This window comes from Rhineura floridana, chromosome 19, assembly GCF_030035675.1.
Source record: "Rhineura floridana isolate rRhiFlo1 chromosome 19, rRhiFlo1.hap2, whole genome shotgun sequence".
Classification (NCBI taxonomy): Eukaryota; Metazoa; Chordata; class Lepidosauria; order Squamata; family Rhineuridae; genus Rhineura; species Rhineura floridana.
In genome coordinates, this window is record NC_084498.1 from 23902935 (window position 1) to 23925822 (window position 22888).

At 41.5% G+C, this 22888-nt stretch overlaps 1 protein-coding gene across 7 annotated transcripts in view; it reads right to left on the minus strand.

Moving 5' to 3' along the window:
* Nucleotides 1-22888, minus strand: part of TAOK3 (TAO kinase 3) — a 108816-nt gene that overhangs the window by 76429 nt on the left and 9499 nt on the right. For 3 of the 7 annotated variants that reach the window (XM_061602527.1, XM_061602532.1, XM_061602526.1), the window contains exon 2: nucleotides 2165-2275. The exons of 2 other annotated variants lie outside the window; for them this stretch is intronic. The gene's annotated coding sequence lies outside the window, so the exon portion shown is untranslated. Of the gene's footprint in view, nucleotides 1-337; nucleotides 361-2164; nucleotides 2276-6611; nucleotides 6630-22888 lie in introns of those variants that run through there. 2 more of the 7 variants (XM_061602529.1, XM_061602531.1) reach the window with 2 other exon arrangements.

Sequence of the window (22888 nt, forward strand, 5' to 3'; positions counted from 1 at the left end):
TTTCGGTGTCTCTTCCAGGAATTCACCACCTGGGTAACCTCTATCAAAGAGGCGAGTTAGGATCTACTTTAGTTCATACTAGAAGCAGAGCCCCACCTACTGTAGCAAGGTGCATAATCATGGCTGTGAGGATGGGCAGAGGAAGGGCATGAAAAATGGTGGCTTAGAGTAGAGTCTCTTACCTGCTACAACTCAGTAAGCCACACACAGACACGGAAATCTATATCCACAATTCTAATAGCCTAGTTTTGAGGGGAAATGCTCTTTTGTAGTCACTGTTAATCAAATGGGAGCCAGAAGCCGCAGCACAGCTACTATAAGTCATCAAGGAATCTACCTGAATGCCTTCTGCCTCTCACTCCTCTATCACATTTCGTCAGGATGCTGCACGGAATGGACATGCATAGTGTTAAAAGGATGAGGCCTTCCTGGTGTTATTGGCATCAACATTCTTCGGTGCCAGGTTGAGACAGACCTCCCAAGCATTTGAGGGAATGTGATTATCCTGCTTATTGCTGTTTCTGTACTCTTTTTGGAGTGTATAGTTGTTTATTGTTAAACTTGATGATTGTTTTTAATTGTGCATATATGTCATCTAGGGACATTTTGTATGAAATGAGAAATAAATCAAATTATGCTAGCTTGACTGGCATGGCAGCAGTTACCAAGAGCGGCACATGGCTGCGCAGAGAGCAGGTGACCGTTACAGCGGAAGGGATGGACTGACCAACAACTTAATTGAAAAACATTTCAATAAAGTACTTGTACCATTAACTTAATTCTAAACAAGAGGAAGCCCCCAGCTGACGAAGCGTCAAGATTTTAAGTATTCCTCAGCATTGTCTCGTGGAAGATGCCCAGCAGCAACCAGAGCGGGTGGAGTGCCGGCGAGAATGGCATCTACAGGCAGGACTTGCCCCTGCTGCGGGTGACCAGCGTGCTGGTGCTGCCGGAGGGGCTCAATGCCATCAATGCCTGCAATCCCCTCACCAACTTCAGCATCCTGGCCACCACCGCCGTCGCAGGTACGCTGTGGCTCGCCCTCATCCAGCGAGGCAGCGGGTGCACCTTCTCCAAGAATATCTACATGGCCGCCAAGTGGGGGGGCAACCATCGCTGCCACCATTTACAGCTATGGCGGATGGGGAATGACATCCAGGCCATGACCCACCCTGCTTCTGCGGGACTGGCTGATGGGGAAAGCTTACTCGTATTTTGCCATCAGAGAAGCTGATCAGAAATTTAGCTGAAGGTGCTGGACTTGCAAGCATAGAAGGAAAGAGAGAGAACCAACTGACAGCTTTGTTCGGGGCAGCCTGAGATGTTTCTGCTGCTCCACGCGCCTGCACCACCCTTTATTTTCACTGGAAGTTGTAATCACTGATTTTTCATGATGTTATTTGTTATTTAATTTTTGTAATTTATATTGTTTTATTGATGTATTTTTATATTTGTGTTTTTCTTGTAAGCTGCCTTGAGGGCCTTTTGGCCATAAGGCGGGGTATAAACAAACTATAATAATAATAATAATAATAATAATAATAATAATATTGTGTGAAGACGATATATTAACCAGGAGTTTTTTCTGGAGTATTGTTGCCATAACTATATTGTACTAATAGCCCCGATTTTTTCTAGATATTGCTCTCTACCTTTCATTGTCTATCAGTTTTTTTTAAAAAAAGTTCTTGTCTACAGCTACACCCAGATAATTAATATTTAATCATTATCTAGCTGCACTGCTCCATAGTGAAGGTCCGAGTAGTCAATAAAATTCAGTAACACAGAAAAGTGAAACAAACAATACAAATCAACGCCAAACCATATTTAGCTTTCTTATGAAAAATCCATGCAGCAGCTTACTCAGAACCCTGAGATTTCCAGCTTGAACAAAAGCTACATGTATGGGAAACGGGGGGAAATTACAGACTTTTTTGGTTTAAAAGGTTTTGAGCCCAGAAGATGCATGGATAGTAGTTGTAAAGCCTGTAACACTTATAGAGTTTGGTCACAGATGTTCCCATTATTTTTAAACATGTCTCATCCATGACGGAGCTAGAGGATTGTGGAAGTGTCTCCACCTTTGTGGTCCCTATCACTGAAAAACAGAGTACGGAAGGTAGGAGAATAAGAGCTGGGTTACAAGAATAGCAATTTAACATACCTGGCTAACTGTAGCATTAACCATACTCTACGGTCTAGTCTCATTTCAATTGAAAGATTAAGTTTCTTTTTCTGTAGTCTCCCTCAGCTCTATATACTCTTATCTTCCAACCTACAGAGTGGGGAAAAACAGCAGGAATTAAAACAGAAAATGCATTGTACAAATCAGCAGTTACTGGTCAGCACAGCTGGCCTGTGGACAACTTTTGAGCCATTTGCAGCAAGCATCACTGAGCCACTTCTGTTATTTGCCTTTCTTTCCTTTGCACCTCAATCAATGCTTCTCCCATCTGGCAAGAAGACACCTGAAGGTGGAAAACAAGGCAAGACTTCATCCTAATAACCTCTGGTCAAAAGGCGGCAGTTTCTTGCCTTACCATGAGCAGCAAACCAGGAGCATGGAAGGAGGGCTGGCCTTCACTGCACTGAAGGCAACAGTAACCTCTTGCCTCCAATCCTACACATATTTTGCAACAAAAAGGATTTTGCTGGCTTCTGAATCAGAATTGTACGCACTTGCATACATACAAACATTAAGAGGAAGCCTGCAGACAAACAGTATTCATGAAAAAAGGCATGTTCCCCTTTTACACAATACCTCTGCCTGCACCTGCCCCCTCTACCAGCCAGCTCTATACCACCTTCCATGTTGAGTCTGTAGGCAGTGTACACAAGTACTAACACACAATTCTCCACCTGCGATATAGGGACAAAACCCTGCAGGAGCATTTAAAGGACTGCTGAACTAATATATGCGAAGCACTTTGAACACTCTTAAATGCTAAATATCACCATCATCCTTACACTTACAGAGCCCATCTAACATCTGAACCCTTTTAGCACAGCAGAGTTAAATTTTAAAGATCTTTGTTATTTACAAACCTTTGTAATTTATAGGAAGACACAGGGCTGCTCTGCACTAATTTGCAATGTCTAATATACTGATCCATAATATCATCCATTTCCATGTAAAGCCTTGCCCCAGCCAAAGAAAGCTGTTGCTGCTGCTATTAGGTCTACTGAAGGACAATTGTTTGAAGTCTGCAAAGCACAACTCAGGATGCATCTACAGATGGCAGCTGCCTAGTGGCTCAGTGCTGCAGCACACAACCATGGTGCATTTGAGAAACTCAGTTACCATTCCTTCACGATTCCCCCCCCCCGCCCGCCGCAACTTTCCATGGAAGATGACAGGCATTCATGGATCAGACTGATATTATCAGCTCTTTGGATCTGCAATGGGATCAGTGCAGACTGAAGAACAGTGCATGTGCGCGCATGCTTGCACACGCATGTGCAAAAGAAAACAACCAGCATATTCAATCTTCATCCAGTAGAAGACACCTGCAAACAACTTTCCCAAATACCCTGCAAGCCTTGCAGCTACTGGGTTGAGAAATAGGTTGTTCAGTGACCAGACGCAAGTTGTGGATTACCTTACCCTGAGAGAATCATCTGACCCTCTCATGTTTTCACTGACTGGTTAAAACTTTCCTATTCTGGCAAACATCTCTTGCAAGGCAGATGATACTTTATGTCATAAAAAAACATTCTCAGATGGTTTGTTTCCATTTTTAAGCCAATTTTTTAAAAGGGATTGTTTGGTTTTTAGTTGTTGTAAACTGCTCTGAGCGATGCAAATGGACTAGTAGGGTGGGGTACATGTTTTTCTAAATAAAAACATAATTTTTGGCTTGCACAGATCTCCTAGGAAAAAAATACAGTACAAAAAATGGACCTGTTTCTAGCTGTCAGTGTTTTCTTTTTAAGACAAGTCTCTAGTTTTGAAGGCTGCAATATTTATCATTTCAATCTGTATCCTGCTTTTCAACCCGGAGGTTCTAAAAACAGTTAACATTTAACATGGTAAAATAGTCTGTTTAAAATTAAAACAATAAAACCAACAAATCAACCAATTCAAAGTAAGCCCACAGAAATTAGGCTTGAAAGAAGCATTCTGTTGTAGCCAATGCAACAGGTTGTGGTATGTACTTGTTTGTGGCATGTGCGTGTTTGATGCCCATAACTGTTTATCTGGTTTGAAACATGCCACAAACCCAAAGAAGTTGATGTCCATGACAATATAGTATTGGCCCTATATTCACTTAGGTAACAGAAAAGACAGACAGTCAATGAAATATTTTCCATGCCTCCATCCATACCTCCTCATCACTTATCTCCACCCACAATTCCACTGAGGGAATGGTTATGTCTGAAATCAAAATATGGCAATTGTCACACACCAACTCCCACAGTATTAGGACTTATCACAGATGATTCAGAACCTGTCTCAGACACAGCAATGATTCAGCCAGCTCAATAATTAGAATGAAACCCAATCAGTGTATTTGCAAGTGATCCAATTTAACAATTCCTGTTCTACCACCAGTACAGCAAGCTGTAGTAGTTCATTTTTTGCCAACATGGCACGCGTAGAAAGACCAATACAAGTGTTGCTGATTCCTGGTTGACCACTGGAATCCTAATGAGTACAAGAACTAGGTAGACATTTGGTCTGATCCAGCACAGATCTTTTTTATGAAGTTGCTAGGGCAGAGGCTTACTCTACTGGATTGTACTGAGCCAGTGGGTTGAATGCTTTACTCCATTATTGCAGTGCTTTACCCCGTCCATTACTATGGTAGTTTGCCGGAGGGACCAATGATGCCTAAGCGTAATCCTGTTAGCTGCTATTCTTGGGAACCACTGATGCAGTTGGCCAGAAAGAAATACTGCAGCCTGCTTTTTGACATGCCCAAGCTGACCTGCGAATTTGTCAGGGAATGCTAAGGGGGCCAACTAAAAATATGGTCTGACTCATCTTCTTAGTAATGAATGAGCTGCTGGCCAGACTCCTTGCCTTGTCCTGCAAACTATGCTGTTAGAAGCCTCTCTCTAACCTACAAGTACCACTTTAAAAAAAAAAACACACACACACCAAATCCTCTAGTTCTTCACTTTGTTCTTTTCATCTTGCCACTGGCAGATCTGCAAAGATGCACTGCATGAGCACCACAGTGGTCATAGACATTCACTGGTGGGGTTAGAAGTGCGGTACAGAGGGAATAACCCCATTGGCATACTGTCACCAATAAAACTGAACTTTCACAATTGCCAGTTATTGCTCTTGGCTTTTCTACAAAGATTTATTACGAAGTTCTCTACCATGCTACATGTTAAGAATATCAGATTGATTTTGTTTTTTTAAAGCTGGTAGCCCTTATGGGTGCACAGATGTACTTGAACACGCAGGTACTCAACAGGGTCCCTCAAATGTCCTTGCCACCTTGTTACTTGCAAGTACTTTTTTTTTTTTACTCTAATGGAGAAGTTCCGTGTAAAGCAAGAGCACACCCCTCTCCACCTCTAGCCTCAGGGCTAGAAAAGCTGGGATCTCTTCCCCAACATCACACTGACCCTCAGGGAACTTATTATCTTTGCACTTATCCCACTAAAAACAGGTACTGACATAATTCAAAGCCTCTTTTGTACCACATGACACACTTGCTTTTCATAACTTTTACATTTGTGTTTATTTTTAGTTATAATCCTTCTTTTATGTCTACAACTGTATATTGTGATAAAATCTTAATAAATTTAATACTTGGAGGAGAAAGGCTACTCTTTTTGAATGCCTCAGAAGTTGAGTCCCTCCCAACTTGGATAGCCAAAATCAGTAGTGGCCAAAACCATTTGATTGGCTACTGAGGGCACACCACAGAACACAGACAACAGTATCTTGTAGAGGCACACTGCAGGGGAAACTGCCATACAGAGAAACTTGACCATGAGTAACAGTCTTATTGAGGAATCCTTGATAGGCTCCTGAGAAACCAGCGATGCCCAGAATGCAGTTTGAAATCTACTGTTCAAAAGCAACTCTGGGCTCCTACCTACTGGGAGGAAGGGTGGGATATCAATCAATCAATCAAAATAATAACCACCACAAATAACTCTGAACTCTACCAATAGCAATGATATCCCAGTAATGAAGTATGTGATCAGAGAGGATTTTCCTGGTTTTTCCAGGGATTCTCTTTCATCACTCCTTGAACATGTAAAGAAATCAGAGGCCATTAACAGACCATTAAGACTGCTTCACAATTCTATAGTCGTATTCTCCAGTGTAACACCTCATCACATCATGACTCCCAACCTCCAAAGATCCTATTAATATCTGCAAGAGTACATTGACATCCTTCTTAAATACATCTTCTTTTGCCAAGATCCTCAAACCTCTAGCCAATTACTTCTTATGCACATGCATAATGTTACTCAAAGGTAACATTAGTGGAATATCTACAACTGTTAAGTCACTTCGCAGTTAAAACAACCGAATTGTATGCCAGAGGAAAATGAATTAATACATATAAAGAGGCTCAGAGATGAGTCAAGCATGAAAAACGTTACACCCTACAGAGGAGAAGACATAGCATTGACAAACTCACTTGTTTGGAACGTTTCACATGTTCCATCATCGTATTTTTGAGGGGAAAACCTTGAATGGGAGGGATGCTGGCCTGGAAAAAAGGCAGCGTTTTCAGAAAATGTTTCCTTTAAGGAACTTTCAATTCTGCACTATGCTCATTATCCACAGTATGAAAACAAGCAGAGAGTAGGAATTTCACCCAGAGTAGCTACCAAGACTCCTGAAGACCCTGCTCATGACAATCTTATCAATCTGTCCCCTTCTCCACAGGGAGTAGGAACCTAGGAAGCTGCCTTGGTCCATCTAGCTTATCAGTGTCTACACATACTGGCAGCACTCTCCAGGGTTTCAGGCAGGAGTCCTTCCCAACCCTATCTGGAGGTGCTGGAGATTGAACTTGGGGTCTTCTGCATGTAAGGCAGAAGCTCTACCATTGAGCTAAACCTTCTCCATCTTTTTTATAAGTGCACAATTAATCTAAACTAAAGCACTTTTGCCCCCTTGCCTCCAGAGAGAGTATCACATTCTCTTTCATTGTAAAAAAAAATCAGTGGACCCAGATGTTTAACTTTAGCTGGATGGTGCCAAAATATTGCACGTTTGGGGCTCATAAGGAGAGGTAGACTAGAAAAGGATTTCACATTAAGACATTTTATACTTTTCCATTTCAAATAAAGACATTTCATATGTTCTCATCTTCCTCCCTATCATCGGGTTTGTTGAGAAACTAAAAATGCCAAATAGCATAACTGGATAAAAGTTAAATCTCCTTCAGCTACTGGCAGTTGGAACCTGCCCCTTCATCATGGGCTAAGTTGAAAGACAGATCTACTGGTCTATCCTTGAGTCTATTCCCCCCCCCGTTAAGTTTCTTCCTACTTACCACCCAAAATTAATTTCCTCCTTTGCTATGAGAAACTAGGCAATCTATGTTGTTTCCTGTTTTCCACTTACCAGGGATGCTGTGTGCTTCACCCAACAATGGAGACAAACCTGGGTAATGCCAATTCTGTGATTCCAGAGATATTGGGGGGGGGGAGGTGTGTCAGCCATTGTTATGTCTCTTGGTCCCAGGAGACCTTTGTGCAACCCAATACCTGCACTGCACCTAAGCAGCCTCATTTGAATGTCTGCAACCTCCTTACCCATTTAGTCTTTAAGACTGTGACCAGATGCAGGCTCAAGGGCTTCAATATCAGCCAATATTCTCCCTCCAGCTGTCCCATTTCTCTACCTTCTAGCCAGATGAAGAGTTCTGGAGACCTTGAAAACCTTTACACTATTTTGTGATATTCTGGTTGACCTAATTAAAAAGTATTGCCCTAATGTGATTTTTTTTTTCTTGTGGGCCAACATGGCTACTTTTATTTTTTGAGCTTGTTTGTTTATTATTTTGCAATAAGCGAAGACCATCAGTCCCATGCAATGAACTAACTCTTCACATTCCACAGCGCAGTCAGTGCAGCATTCTATGCCTACATTTTTTACCCACAAATGAAAAGGCTCATTGAATATCTAACGTATCAATTAGTACATGGAGCTGTGAACACAATTCTAAATACAGGTAGCTCTGCTACTTTTCCCAAACCCATAGTGAATGCCCACACACATTAGTCATTTCTATAAAAGCTCACTGGGGTATGGGACCAAGCACACAGAGGGTCATAATACCATAGTTACTTTATCATCTTCCCTATGAGTCATCACTGCCATGCCTCACTTCGTGAAATACAAGGCAAATGGAGACAGAGGGAAAGGAAAACCCTGAAAGTAGGAGATTAGCTAAGACAATCCCCTAATGCTCCCTGGTGAACCAAAAAAGGAGCCAGAATGCCAGCCTGGCCTCATTTCTTTAATGGGGAAAGTGTGTACCAGGACACCGACCACAGCATCAGTGCTTCTGAAACCTCATTGCTTACCCCACTGGGCTTTGAACAGAATGCTAAAGGACATTTATATATATATATATATATATATATATATATATATATATATATATATATATATACACACACACACACACACACAAGCAGAGAGGAATGTGAAGCTGGAAAGCGAGTTGTTGTTAACAGGCAATTTATTCATTCTTCTTCCCCCAGAGCCTGCATTCCCTGGCTGAGCCTAAAGGGTGTGGTGGCTTACAAGTATTATCAGCACAAAGTGAAAAATCCCCAATTATGATCCCTTCCACTATCATTTTGGATGGTTTGTCCTGGGACTCAACATCCCCCCCCTTCTATAATAAGCACACAACAATTTTGACGTGAGGAGCAAATACAGCAACCAAAACAACAAAACAGGGAGGGAAAAACTAAGCCTCATTATAAGTTATTTTAGGTTACCAGGATATCTAAAAGATCGTCTCATCCCCTACTATACCCAAGCAATCATTGCGTTCTGCAGGAGAAGGCTTCTTGCAGATATCATCCTATGAGGAGGTCTGTTCCGCAAGATATCTGAATCGGGCCTTTAGTGTTGCAGCACCTATTCTTGGGAGTCTCTCCCATTGTACATCACATAGATACCTTTCCTATTGCCTTTTTGGGGTGTCTTAAACACATTCCTCTTTTAACACTCCTAAAATCTTTATCCCAGTTGGGTTCTTTCTTGGATATGCATTGATTTTATGTATGCAATGTTGTTTGTTTTGATTTTATCATTGGTTTTTAAAGTTCTTTTTATACATGCATTTTTAACTGTTTTCACATACAGTATGTAACAGTTTTATATCTTATAATATCGTAAATCTCTTTGGGATGCCTCATGGAAATTATCAATGAATGAAACAAATACTAAGTTACAATGCCCATTATTACTATAATAATAGTTATGTTATAGTTATATTTACAATCTGATCCTTCTCTAAGGAGCTCAGAGTGGCTTGTATGGTTCCCAGACATATCCTGTTCTGGGACAGATGTCCTTTAGCTTTGGTAACTGAAATATAAGACAGGACTATGGATGCTACTGTACCTGCAGATTAACAGTATCTTGGACTTCTAAAATGAGGACCCATAGGGGGCTACAGGTGTGTTACAAGATTACTGGATGCAGTCTTCTCCCCCATGCAGCATATTCCCTTTTTGTAATGCAGCAGATCAACATATCTATCCTCGCCCCCAGTTCCACCCACACCTGGATCTACACTGGATCAGGATGATAGAAGAGGAATGCTCTAAAACATGAAGTGGATAATGCAGCCATAGTGAGTGCATTAAAAGGAAAGGGACCTCCTGATGAGATGGTATCTGCAGGAGGATCTCACCTGCAGCACCCAGTGATTGACTACTTAACGAAACATATGCAGACAACAAGAAGTTATATTTTTACAATTGAATTCTATTTCTTAATCCTGAGAATCTACAAAATGCTCTATGACCAGCCCAAGACATTTTGCTGCCGGATGCAAAAGGCAACGGGGCTCCTCCCATTTCTCACACAGAAGCCATTTGGGCTGTCAGCTGAATCTTACTTCAACACTAGTGATAGTACAGCATCCTCCACTGCAGCTGAGAACAGCAGGCTAGGTTAGGGGGTGCAAGGCAGGCCATGGGGCACACACATCTGAGCCCTCCAACATCTCAGCCACCTCTTTCTGCTCCCCCATCTCACAGTATGTACTGCCTTTGAGCCAACCACCTCACTCTGCCCAATGGTAAAGGCTAATGGTGTATATGACGAACTTAACCCTCTTTTTTGATCCTATAAATCACCTCAACTAGGGATATTCAGATGCACCCTGGATCATTTTGCTCATCTCTACAAAACGTTTGTCCTCCCCCACCACAAAAAAGGAATTCATACAAGCCGGAACCTACACATTTTGCTTTAGGTGAAAATCAGTAGCAACCCTAACCATAACACAGATTACCATTTACCAATAAACTGTATTTTAGAGAATTTAAATGAGCACGAGCATTGGTTTGAGATTTCAGTGCAATGTTCGTATATGTTTCATCAAGGTGGAGTCTTGATTTTGCATTATTAAAGACTGCTTATATTTTGCATATCTAAAGTGCAATATCAGGAGTAGAGATAATTTGCCAAGACAGACATCTTAGTATGTTGTTCTTCCATGGACCATAGCTCAAAAATCTAGTTTGGAGACCATAAATGGCCATATTTCTGATCAAATGTGATAATTTAGAAATCCACTAAACTGTGATAGACAAAAGTGTGGCTCAAAAAAACAACATTTAAATACACTACAAATTCAAAATACTGTTGCACTTTTAACCCCCATCCCATAGGCTCAGCAATTTATAGTATTGAATATACCAAAATATAAAATACTTAAAACAATGACTATAATACCACCTATAATTTATCCCAAAGCCAAATGTCAACATGTAATGAATGTATTCAACAGAAGATGTAACTTTAAAGTTGACAACGAGGACACAGAACTTGTCAAGGATTATCAATACCTTGGCACAGTCATTAACCAAAATGGAGACAATAGTCAAGAAATCAGAAGAAGGCTAAGACTGGGGAGGGCAGCTATGAGAGAACAAGAAAAGATCCTCAAATACAAAGATATATCAATGAACAATAAAGTCAGGATCATTCAGTTCATGGTATTCCAGATCTCTATGTATGGATGTGAAAGTTGGACAATGAAAAAAGTGGATAGGAGAAATATCAACTAATTTGAAATGTGGTGTTGGAAGAGAGCTTTGTGCATACCATGGACTGCAAAAAAAGACAAATAATTGGGTTTTAGAACAAATTAAACCAGAACTATCACTAGAAGCTAAAATGACAAAACGGAGGTTATCATACTTTGGACACATAATGAGAAGACATGATTCACCAGAAAAGATAATAATGCTGGGAAAAATAGAAGGGAGTAGAAAAAGAGGAAGGCCAACCAAGAGATGGATTGATTCCATAAAGGAAGCCACAGACCTGAACATACAAGATCTGAACAGGGTGATTCATGACAGATGCTATTGGAGGTAGCTGATTCATAGGGTCGACTCGCCATAAGTCATAATTGACTTGAAGGTACATAACAATGAATGTGTAAATAGCACATTTTTAAAGACAACGCAAAAAACCCTGTGATCATGTCAATCTATTGGGTCAATGAAGCACAAACACAGATATGAAAAGTATATGGAAACAAACATATGTTGTCATTTTAAGAAGTAGCCCGATTCCAGCAACATCTGGAAGTATATATAGATCTAGTTAAGCAATCACAAAAGGATGTGGTACAGTAAAGTATGTTTATGAGAAATAGGGTCTCTGGAAGGATAACACAGCAGAGTCTGGGTTAAGAGTGCATATATTTGTTGTGTATGAGGCATCCAATTCGATCCCTAATACTGCACTACTGGGCATACCCACACCACAAACTTTGGTTCAAAGGCTATGCCTCTTTTCCCCAAGGACCTCTGGGAACTGTAGTTCTCTACAAGTGATCTATGAAGTAGAATACTCTGCAGCATTTCAAACTACAATTCCCATAATTCTTTGGAGGAAGCATGACAATTAGTTAAGAAACCAATTACATTTGTAGCACAGATATTTCTTGAGACAAGAACATTAAAAGACCCGTTCCTGAGTCCTTGAGGTTTGTCTGCAGTTTGCTCATCCAGGTCTGAGAAATAAAATCAATATATTTGCGATGAAGGATGAGAAAATGTTAGCAAGCATAACAAAAATTGTGAGGCAGAGCAAAGACAGAGCTGGAAGGGACTGAGAGCACAAAGCTAGGAATTTCTTCTTGACAAATGTAGTACAGTGAATACATAGGGAGAATTAATGAGAGCTACTCATCCACACTGCTGAACTTTACAATTCACTGTAACCGCTAAGGAAAAAGACCAAAGATTAGTGCAGACAGCTCTTTGGAAGCATCTGCTTAGAAAAACAGCCCCAGTGACACAGCAAATAAAGCATTCAGCCTCTAAGGGGAATACTAGATTCCATGATGCCCTTGACCATGCCAACACAAACTAGAGCCAGCTGAGCAGTAGTTTATACTAAGCCAGTCTTTGCCAACCTGGTGCCCTCCAGATGGCTTGGACTACAAATCCTATCAGCCCCAAACAGCATGCCCTGGGTAAGTTTTTGTTGTTGTTATATGCCTTCAAGTCGATTATGACATACGGTGACCCTATGAATCAGCGACCTCCAATAGCATCTGTCATGAACCACCCTGCTCAGACTTTATAATTTCAGGTCTGTGGCTTCCTTTATGGAATCCATCCATCTCTTGTTTGGTCTTCCTCTTTTTCTACTCTCTTCTGTTTTTCCCAGCCTCATTGTCTTTTCTAGTGAATCATGTCTTCTCATTATGTGTTCAAAGTATGATAACCTCAGTTTCATCATTTTAGCTTCTAGTGATAAGGATGGAGGGCAAAACCAAATCCACAGTGAATTCCTTGTACATTATCAATGTACATTCTCAAGACAGACTGACAGGTGGGATGGCCAAGCACACCATTGGCATGCAACTCCCAGAAAGGCTGCAAGGTGGCAACGTGGCCCTCTGGCCCAAGAAGGTTAACTAATATAGCACAATAGGGAGGACAGCCTGGCTGGGAGTCCAGACTCTGAGTTCAAATCCCTGCTTGTGTCTCCTGGGTGTCAAGGGCCAGCCAGAGATCACCTCCACAGGGAGTGGCTCAGGGGTTACGTGCCCTGCCACCTATGCAGCCGTGGGCAAGTTGCATAGTCCCAAGGAGCCCAGTTGCCCCCCAGCTGGCAGTTGCAGACAAGGAAAGGGCTGGCTTGTGCAACCGTGGCAAGCTGAGCAGGCCCTAGCCACTTGGGGAAGACTAGGGGAGGCAATGTTAAACCGCCTTAGAATACCGCTTACCATGAAATCCCTATTCATAGGGTAGCCATAAGTCGGGATCGACTTGAAGGCAGTCCATTTCCATTTTCAATCCCGATTTAGTGGGATCAGTTGGGTTCATGCCTCCAAGTCAGAAATGTCCCTATTACCTGCTTCTATTTACCTTGTCCTGGTACTCTTGGCATCCAGTTATAAAAAGATGTATAGACAGAAAGTGAGAGTGCGCATGCATGCTAGGAGGAGTTTAGACTCCAGCGATATGCGGATGATTCTTTTCTCAGTCTCTCTGACCTGGAACAATCCTATACCTAGATTGCTACAAATAATTCAAACATCTGGTCCCCCTCTCAAAAAAAAAGATAAACTGGAACTGGCACGCCCTGCCACAAAATACATCTACAACAATTTGGCCTTTTAGAAGGCAACTACATAAACATTAAGTGCTCAGGAATACTGACTACTACTAAGGAGTTGATAAAAACCAATTTGGACACGTTTTTGCAAACTGCTGCCACAAATATGAACAGATGGCAGGCCCTGCAGCCATCATTACAGGGCTGAGCAAAATGAACCCACTTTCTCACCTTATGGGTTATGAGATCTCTTAATTACTTGCTGCTTATTTTCATAGGTTGGACAGACTCTTGGGGAGATTCCTGTGGAGACTAAAAGCAGCGCATGCCCTATGCTAAACTTAGAAGTCTACACCCAAAAAGTGGACTTTATTTCCCTAATCTTCATTTCTATTATTTTGATTCCCCCACCCTTTAACACTCTTTCACCCCTAAACTGCCATCTTTTGTACTCCCAGATGGGTTTTATTTGAATCTATATTGGTAGATTCCCTGGAGAAGGACCATAGCTCAGTGGCAGAGTTCAAGATTAGCATGCCAAAAGGTTACAGGTTTAATGACTAGTGTCCTCCAGGTACAGCTGGAAAACACTCTTGTCTGGAGAGATGCTGTCAGTCCATGTAGACAGAACTGAGCCAGATGGACCAATGGTCTGACTCCGGCTACAGGCAGCTTTCCCGTGTTTTCCATCCACTTTGAGACCTTGGTTTCTGACCACCACATACTGACTACACATCCCAACTCACTGAAATCTGTTGGAAAGACAGTTGTACCCCAAATCATGGAGTAAATGCTGGAACTGAGAACCTTCTCAGGTTCTGGACACATAGAATCTCCTCTGCTTTCACAAGTTGAGGCAGTGCTGTATCTCAAAGTGAAATATAAAAGTAGCAGCACCTTTGGGTTCAGGTAGCCTCTCAGTCTTCTCTGCCACAGGTAACATTCAGCTTTTGAAGACTCTAAAAATGCCCTCATCCCACAGTTGTGTTACACTAGTCTTTCAACTGACCTTTGTAAGTCAGTCTGGGAGTATTTTTGGCTAAATAATGGGATAAAGATGCTTCAGATAAAAAAACTTCTATATTTGTTATTTTAAAGAAATAAAAAGATATATGCACCAGGCCTAGATGCATTTTAGTATCTCAAGTAACAGGAAACTAAGGGTAACCACTAGTTCCCTACAGTGAGGCTTCATCTTGAGTACTGCATCCAGTTCTGGTCACCACACTTTAAGAAGGATGCAGACAGGAAAATAGGTATCCATAAAAACTATTTTCTTTGCTTTGATCTATGTAACTGTGTTTATAATTTTGATAATATGCTATATATGGATATATATTATTAGTAATGCCTTTTTGTCATTCATATATATAAGCTGTAAGAGAAGTATCTTTGTAAAAAGTTTTTTCCATTTCCCCCTCTTTTTTCTTTTTCTTCCGTTTGTAAATTATTCTTTAATAAAGATTAAAAAAAGAAGGATGCAGACAAATTGGAACAGGTTCAGAGGAGGGCATCAAGGATGATCAGGGGACTGGAAACAAAGCCCTATAAGGAGAGACTGAAAAAACTGAGCATGTTTAGCCTTGAGAAGAGAAGACTGACAGGAGATACAATAGCACTCTCCAAGTACATGAAAGGTTGTCACACAGAGGAGGGCCAGGATCTCTTCTCAATCGTCCCACAGAAAAATGGACTCAAGTTACAGAAAACTAGATTTTGACTGAACATCAGGAAAAAAACATCCTAGCTTTAGAGAAGTACGACAATGGAACCAATTACCTAGAGAGGTGATGGCTTCTCCAACAATGGAGGCATTCAAGAGGCAGCTGGACAGTCACCTGTCTGGGATGCTCTGAGCAAGGGGTTGGACTTGATGGCCTTACAGACTCCTTCCATCTCTACTATTCTATAATTCTACTACAGCATAATGGTTTTCCTAAAGAGTCAAATATAACAATCCTACCTCATACGCTTCCTGGAAGACACTGCAAGATCTCAAATGCTGTTTCCACTCACACACATACTTTGGCCCTGTTCAGATGTTACCCCATTCTGGACATTAGTGTTTTAGAAGCAGTCTTGGTTGCCATTTGGCTAGTCCAGAACAATTTAGGATACTTTAAGGAAAAGGCCTGTGCCCATGTGTTCTGACTCCTGGCTTAATACTGCTTTGCTAGTAGCCAAGAGTAATGTCCTCCTAAAATCTGCCCAAATGCTGACTATACAAGTGGTTGCTAAATATTAGCACAGCTATGTGTAAAAGCATGTTTGGTATTGCTAATCTTCTGGAAGGGAAAAGGGGAAAGAAAAAAGAGAAATAATTATACCACAAATTTTGAAAGTGACAGAAACTTTCCAAGATTCAGAAACCTGAACAAAAAAAAATGGTAGGAATAGTTTCCATGGTCAAGTGTTCCAACTTCCAGAGACAGCAGAAATTTTCTAGGACAGTAAAAAGAAGTCAACACAGTCATAACACACAGTATGGGATTGCATGGTTTCTGAGAATACATGGCGAGCATGGCAACAGGAAGCTCTGGATAATACACATCTTGCAAAAATGAACAAAGCAGCCCCTTCTCTCCTCTCTGTGGCCCGCTAAAGTCCCACAAAGCTTTGGTACTTGGGAGGGATATTCAAATACTGTAACCAAAGTAGTTTTGTTCACACAGTGCAAACTGAAAATGGAAATGGACTGCCTTCAAGTCGATTCCAACTTATGGCAACCCTATGAATAGGGTTTTCATGGCACAGTAGGGCCCCGCTTTATGGCATTCCGCTGATGCGGCGGCTTTCGTTTTTAATTTAAAAGCTATTTTTTTCTCTTTTGTGACGTTTTGCGCCATTTTCGCATCATTTTCGCGCGACGCAGCCCATTAAAGTCAATGGGGTTCTGCTTTACGGCATTTTCCGCTATACGGCGGGGGTCCAGAACGGAACCCGCCGTATAAGCAGGGCCCTACTGTAAGCGGTATTCAGAGATGGTTTACCATTGTCTTCCTCTGAGGCTGAGAGGCAGTGACTGGCCCAAGGTCACCCAGTGAGCTTCACAGCTATGTGAGGATTCAAACCCTGGTCTCCCAAGTTGTAGTTCAACACTCTAACCACTACACCACACTGAAGAGACACATAAAAAAGTAAGATCAAGTGTCAATATAGTCCATCATCCTGTTGCCAACAGTGGCCAGCCAGATATCTCCAGAAAGCCCACAAGGAGGCTGTGAAGGCATTGGCTCTCTCCCACTGGTCCACTGGGGCATCTAGTCTTCAAAGATACATTACTACGTTCAGAGATATAACATCCAAATTGTGGATCAATGCAACACAACTATTTGCACTCTGAATAAGTCCAGAAAAGGATCAATAAAAGTTATGAACAATGGGTGTTTGCAAGAAATTGGGGCAACTGGAGTAATTTAGTCTGTTGGAAAGAAGTAGGCAAAATGAGAAAGAACACAAGAATTGCAAGAGAAGAGGAAACAGGCAGGAGTGCTGCCTCCCTGAAGGATCACCTTTCAACAACTCGAATGCTCTCAAAGCATGTCTAAAAAAATCATGGGGGCTAGAACCTTACCTATTTTTTTAAAGAAAAACAAACAAACCTCAGCTCCCCTAAAATTCAGATTCCTTGATAGAATTCAGATCCTGTAGGCACAAAAATTTTGTATTCCCTTCCTATAAAACAAAGCAGGTAGAAGTCCTGACCGTGTGCCAAAGTGGAAAAAGGAACACAAAACCGGGGGGGGGGGGGAGAACCCACTGCAGGAACCCAAGTCATTTCTACACTGGAAGTAAGCAGCAGCTATACTCGCATCACATTTACCCACCCTACAGCGGGGTGGCAATGTAGTGCCCTTTAGATATTGTTGGATTCCAACTCTCAGCAGCCCCTGGCTAGCATGGACAACAGTCAGGGATGATGGGAACTGCAGTCCAGCAACATCTTGAGGGCACCATGTTGTCTACCCCTGACATTGAGTGAAGATATACATCAGAACCAAGATCTCAATCACTGTGCGAGAGACTTACCTGTTTTCAGAGGGAGAATTCATTGAATAAAGCTCCCCTGCCCACCCCCCCAAAACTGTAAAACATGAAACGCCCACGACATTCTCATTCTGCCAAAGAAGGTAAAGCCCTCACTCTTGCCCAGCCATCTCTAAGTAATCACTCTGCTTTATAAGATCTGAGTGGCACAAAGAGAACCAGCAAGGGGGAGGGAAATAAAACCAGCCACCCCCATGCACTCCAAGCATCTGAAACCACAAAGACTCATGCTTGCAATGAGATAACTCCAGATGCTAAAAATAACCAGCCGGCTGCAATTCCCACTGTATGTAGCTGGGCAGAAACACTTCATTTCCCCCAAGCACACTTCCTTCTACAATGCAATATTGAAAAGCCAAACTTAGGCTTTTGTGGCATGATGCCCTAAGCGATAACCTCTCTTGTAAAATATGAATAAGCAGCAAAACTTCTGTTAAGAACACAGCCTAAGCCTAAATGGATCTTTAGATTTGATTTATCATTTTATTTGATATAAAAGGGGGAAAAACACCATGTTATGGACTTCTGAGTTTCATGCACAGATTCGCCTAAAACGTCAGCCTCTCTGTTCCCACTTTGTGCCTTTTCTGCCACTAATTGGCAATGCTACCAGAGAACCTGTGGAGCAGGGGAGAAGGGAGAAAGGAAAAGGGTAAGTACTAAGTATAGAAATATACTTAACATAAAATTTGGCCTCTACCCTTAAATCCAAGAACTACTGCAGAATTCTGACACTGAATTATCTTTTGTCACAGTAAGGCACATTTTGGGCTGTGCAGAGAAGAAGTGACAGCTGTAATGTACATGCATAACTCTTCTTGTGCCTGCAAGCTCCCCCTGTAATTGCACCCCACAGGCCATTTGCACCCCACCAACCCACTCCCTGTTGGGTTTATTTCTTGTCCAAGAGCCCAGCTGGGGGGAAATGTTTATTACATTTATATTCTTTCTTTCTTCCAAGGGACTAGCAAGGTGGGATGGCCAATTACTAGCTTTCCACAAAAGTCCCAAGCAACATACAAAAAAAAAAAGAAACAGCTTAAACTCATCTTCTGTTTTGTAACTTTTTAAACACAAACAGCCTATGTTTACTTGAAAGCAGGGAGCAGGATATGTCCTTTACTGAGGTCATCTTTCCGTGCACTTTCTATGTGCCTGGTTCAGCATTACAATGCTCAACCAGATGCCTTAGCCAACTAGCTAAGGATCATGAACACATGAAGCTGCCTTATACCAGATCAGACCCTCATTATTTTGACTGGCAACAGCCTTCCAAGGTCTAGGACAGTGGTGGGGAACCTGTGGTCCTCCAGCTGCTGCTAAACTACAATCCCCATAATTCCTGACCATTGACCCTTCTTTCTGAGGCTGATGGGAGTTAGAGTCAAACAACACTGGGAGTGTCACAAGTTCCCTATCTCTGGTCTAAGATGTAGAAGTAGTAGATATTTTATTTCGGTTAAAAGCCAGCAAATATAAAATAGAAAACATCAGAAATGCAGTACACAGAAAACAGAAGCAAAATAAAAAACTGCAGCACCGACAATAATATATACACATGTCAAGATAAAAAATCATAATAAAAAACATTAAAACAACCTAAGGTATAAGATGTTTCCCAACCTTAAAGTCACCCAAGGTGGTTTTAAATGGAAGGGGCTTTCTGAATGAAAACTTGTGCTTTACCACGACTAAGCCATGAAACAGAGCTTCAGGAACACGAACATTTCAGGTTGCGTCCAACTAAGTTTTACTTACAGTAGATCCGTTGAAATTAATGAACCATAGTTATTCACGTCCACTAACCTCAATGAGTCTGCTCTGAGTAGGACTAGCACTGAACACCACCCTCCCACGTTAGCTTTCAATACATTGCAACCACACCTTCGCCAAATAAGAATCATAATTCATCTCCACATAAACAGGTTAAAAGCTTCACAAATACAAGTACGGGGAAAAGTCTTCCGAGGCTGCTTTATGCCAGTCTTGCTGCTCTCTATCTGATAAATAGCACTACCTCTCTCTCTGTGATAAAAAGCAGTAACTAGTTTATTAAAACTTTCTACTTAACCTCATTCAAAAATACAATAAATAAATATTTATTCTTTATCAACAATATTTCGATGCCACCCCATCACCAAAATTCTCCAAATGTCATACATAAAATATATTTTTCTTCTATATAAAAATGTATTGCTTTTCTTGTGCTAAAGAACCACACACACTGGCCTATGTTTCTTTATAGAGAGAGTATTAAGTCAGGGCAATTCAGCACTGACTACACTACCACGAATCTGTCTTAAAACACTGGACAATGATCAGTAACACCCTCACATAAAACCTCTATAGTTTCACTTAACAGAAAAAGCAATTCAAAAAAGTTATTACAATTATACCCTGCCTTTTCTCCTATCAGCCTTAAGGCAGCATACATGGTCTTCTCCTACCCCCTACTTCATCCTTACAACAACTCTGCAAGGGAGGTTAGGCTGGGGGACAGTAACTCGCTCAAGGCCATGCAATGAGCTACATGGTTGAGTGGGGATTTGAACCTGGGCCTTCCAAGTCCTAGTCCAATGCTCAATGCACTTTGGAACATCAGCATGTTTGCATCTCTGTGAATGGAAGGAAAATAGATCAGTGTGGTTTAGTGGTTATATTTTCAGACTAGGACTGGGGAGACCTAGGTCCAAATCCCAAGTCATGAGCTTGGTCCAGTTGCTCTCTCTTAGCCCAACCTACCTCACAAGGTCGTTGTTGTGTGGGTAAATGAACTGGAGAAGAACTATGCATGTCACATGCTCTTTTAAGAAAAGTAGGATGAAAGTATAATATGTACATATAAACTTATTAATACTAGCCTCAGTAATTAAGAGCAGTCCTACTGGATCAGACCAAAGGCCCATCTAGTCCAGCATCCTGTTCTCACAGCGGCCAACTAGATGCCTGTGGGAAGACCTGAGTGCAACAGTGCTCTCCCCACTTGCACTTCCCCACCAACTGTTATCTAGAGGCGTACTGCCTCTGGCCATGGAGGCAGAATATAGCCATGGTGCTTAGTAGCAACTAGGGATGGAATGAGCTGTAAATTTCCATTTCTCAGTTTCTCATTTTTCCAGTCTTAAATTCAGTTCTCCACATTTCTGCAGCAATTTGCAAATTTTTAAAAGAAATATTCTCATGAAAATTCTCCAGCATTTCAGTGTGAATTTCTCCTAATAAACACATTTTTGTAGGCAGATTTGACTGATGTACACATTTGTGCAAGCAATCACTCCTAATATAGTACATTTTTGTACGTTGTTGTTGTTATATTATTTTCACTCATATCTATGTTTATGCAACCTTTTCCCCAACAGATGCATATTTATAACATTGTTTGGTTGTCAAACTGCATATTGTTTCAGAAAGTGCAAAATTGATAGATTCAGTTTTAAATGCAAACTGAATCGAATTTCTCGGCCATTCCCGGCAGCCACTGACAGCCTTATTCTCAAATTTTAAAGATGTCCAAACTGGCAGTCATTACTATATCTCGGGGTTGCGAATTCCATCATTTTTCCTTCCTTCAATTTCCTTCCTTCAGTTTCATTGGATGACTCCAGGTTTTAGTATTATGAGAGGAGAAAAACGTCTCCTTTTCCACTTTCTCCACACCATTAACAATTTCACACACCTCTGCTAAGCCCCTCTTACTTTTTTTCTAAACTAAAAAGCCCCCAAAAGTTACTAGCTTAACTGTCATGGATTTCCCTAAAGATGCCTGGGAACTATAATTTAGCAAGGATGCCAAGAATTCTGTTCAAGAGCCATATTCCCTCTCCCTCATTACAGAAAGAATGAGATCAAGTTCAACCCCTCTGCTGGCAAGTTTCCTTACCTTGGACATAGCCTCTCTTGAGTATTGATGCTAAGATTATTCACACCACACTGGAAATGAGAGGATGTAGCTGAACGTCTCCTGTGCACACGTATGTACATTCAGAGCAACTACCCTGTCCTGACAAGATACTCTCAAGTATGCACTTGGTGATGTGCGTATTGGCACTGCATTCAAGGCTACCTTGAATTCACAACCCAAGGGAGACAGTCTCCCCACAAAAACATTAACAGGCCAACAACATATAGCCCAGCTGTACCCTACTAGATTAGGATTATCATCCTTGTATTTAACATCTTCCTCAGTGGGCAAGATAGCAATATGAAAAGGAGGAATCCAACTAGGGCCCTTCTACACCTGGTGAATGGATTGAACTGGGAGGTTACCCTGGCAAATAAAGAAATTTGGCAAACCAAGCAGGTTAGATGTCATGCAGTAGATATTTTCCAGAGAGAAGGCAAACAGATCCTATAGGACAACCCAAAAAGGGAAAGAAAACCATGAGATTGGAGAAGAACACTAAGGCTGCAGGACTTCTGTGCCTTTTCTTCTTTGGAGTTCCCTGCTAAGCAGGTGCTGCAAACTGTGCATGATCCCTGTGCTGGAGGCTGGTTTCAGTAACATTTGTGGACCTGTGGGCACTTTTACAAGCCAAAGAAACCATCATGGGAACAACCACCAAGCACTCACTGCATCCTATTCTGTGGGCTCCAATAGAACTCTTGTTTCAAGCCTAATTTCAGCAAGGGGAGGAGTGGGGAGGGGACCCTGAGGGCATCAGGTAAAGCCTCCATGAGCACGTATTTGCCTGCCGGTGCCAAGCTGGAAATCTCTGCTCCAGTGCATTAACGTACCAGAACACAACCACTTACTTCAAGTGTGGACTAGCAGTAGTTGTAATTGTTGATTTGTTTCACTCTTTAAAAGCCCAGTGCAAATAATAGGTGCAGGGGGCAGGGAGGAATGCCATGTTAATGGCAGAGTTGAGCGCTTAGTCATGAACAGATCAACTGGCAAGAGAGCTGCAGCTTGACAGCTGAACCACAGTCCTTCTCAGTCAAAAAGATCTGCTGCAGCTTTACATGAAACTAGCTGGGATGGGCTCATTTTATTTTATTTATTTATTTATTTATTTATTGCACTTTTAAAGTGATGGACTTTTATTTATTCATAACTTTACTTATTCACGAGTTAACACCCCAGCTTCA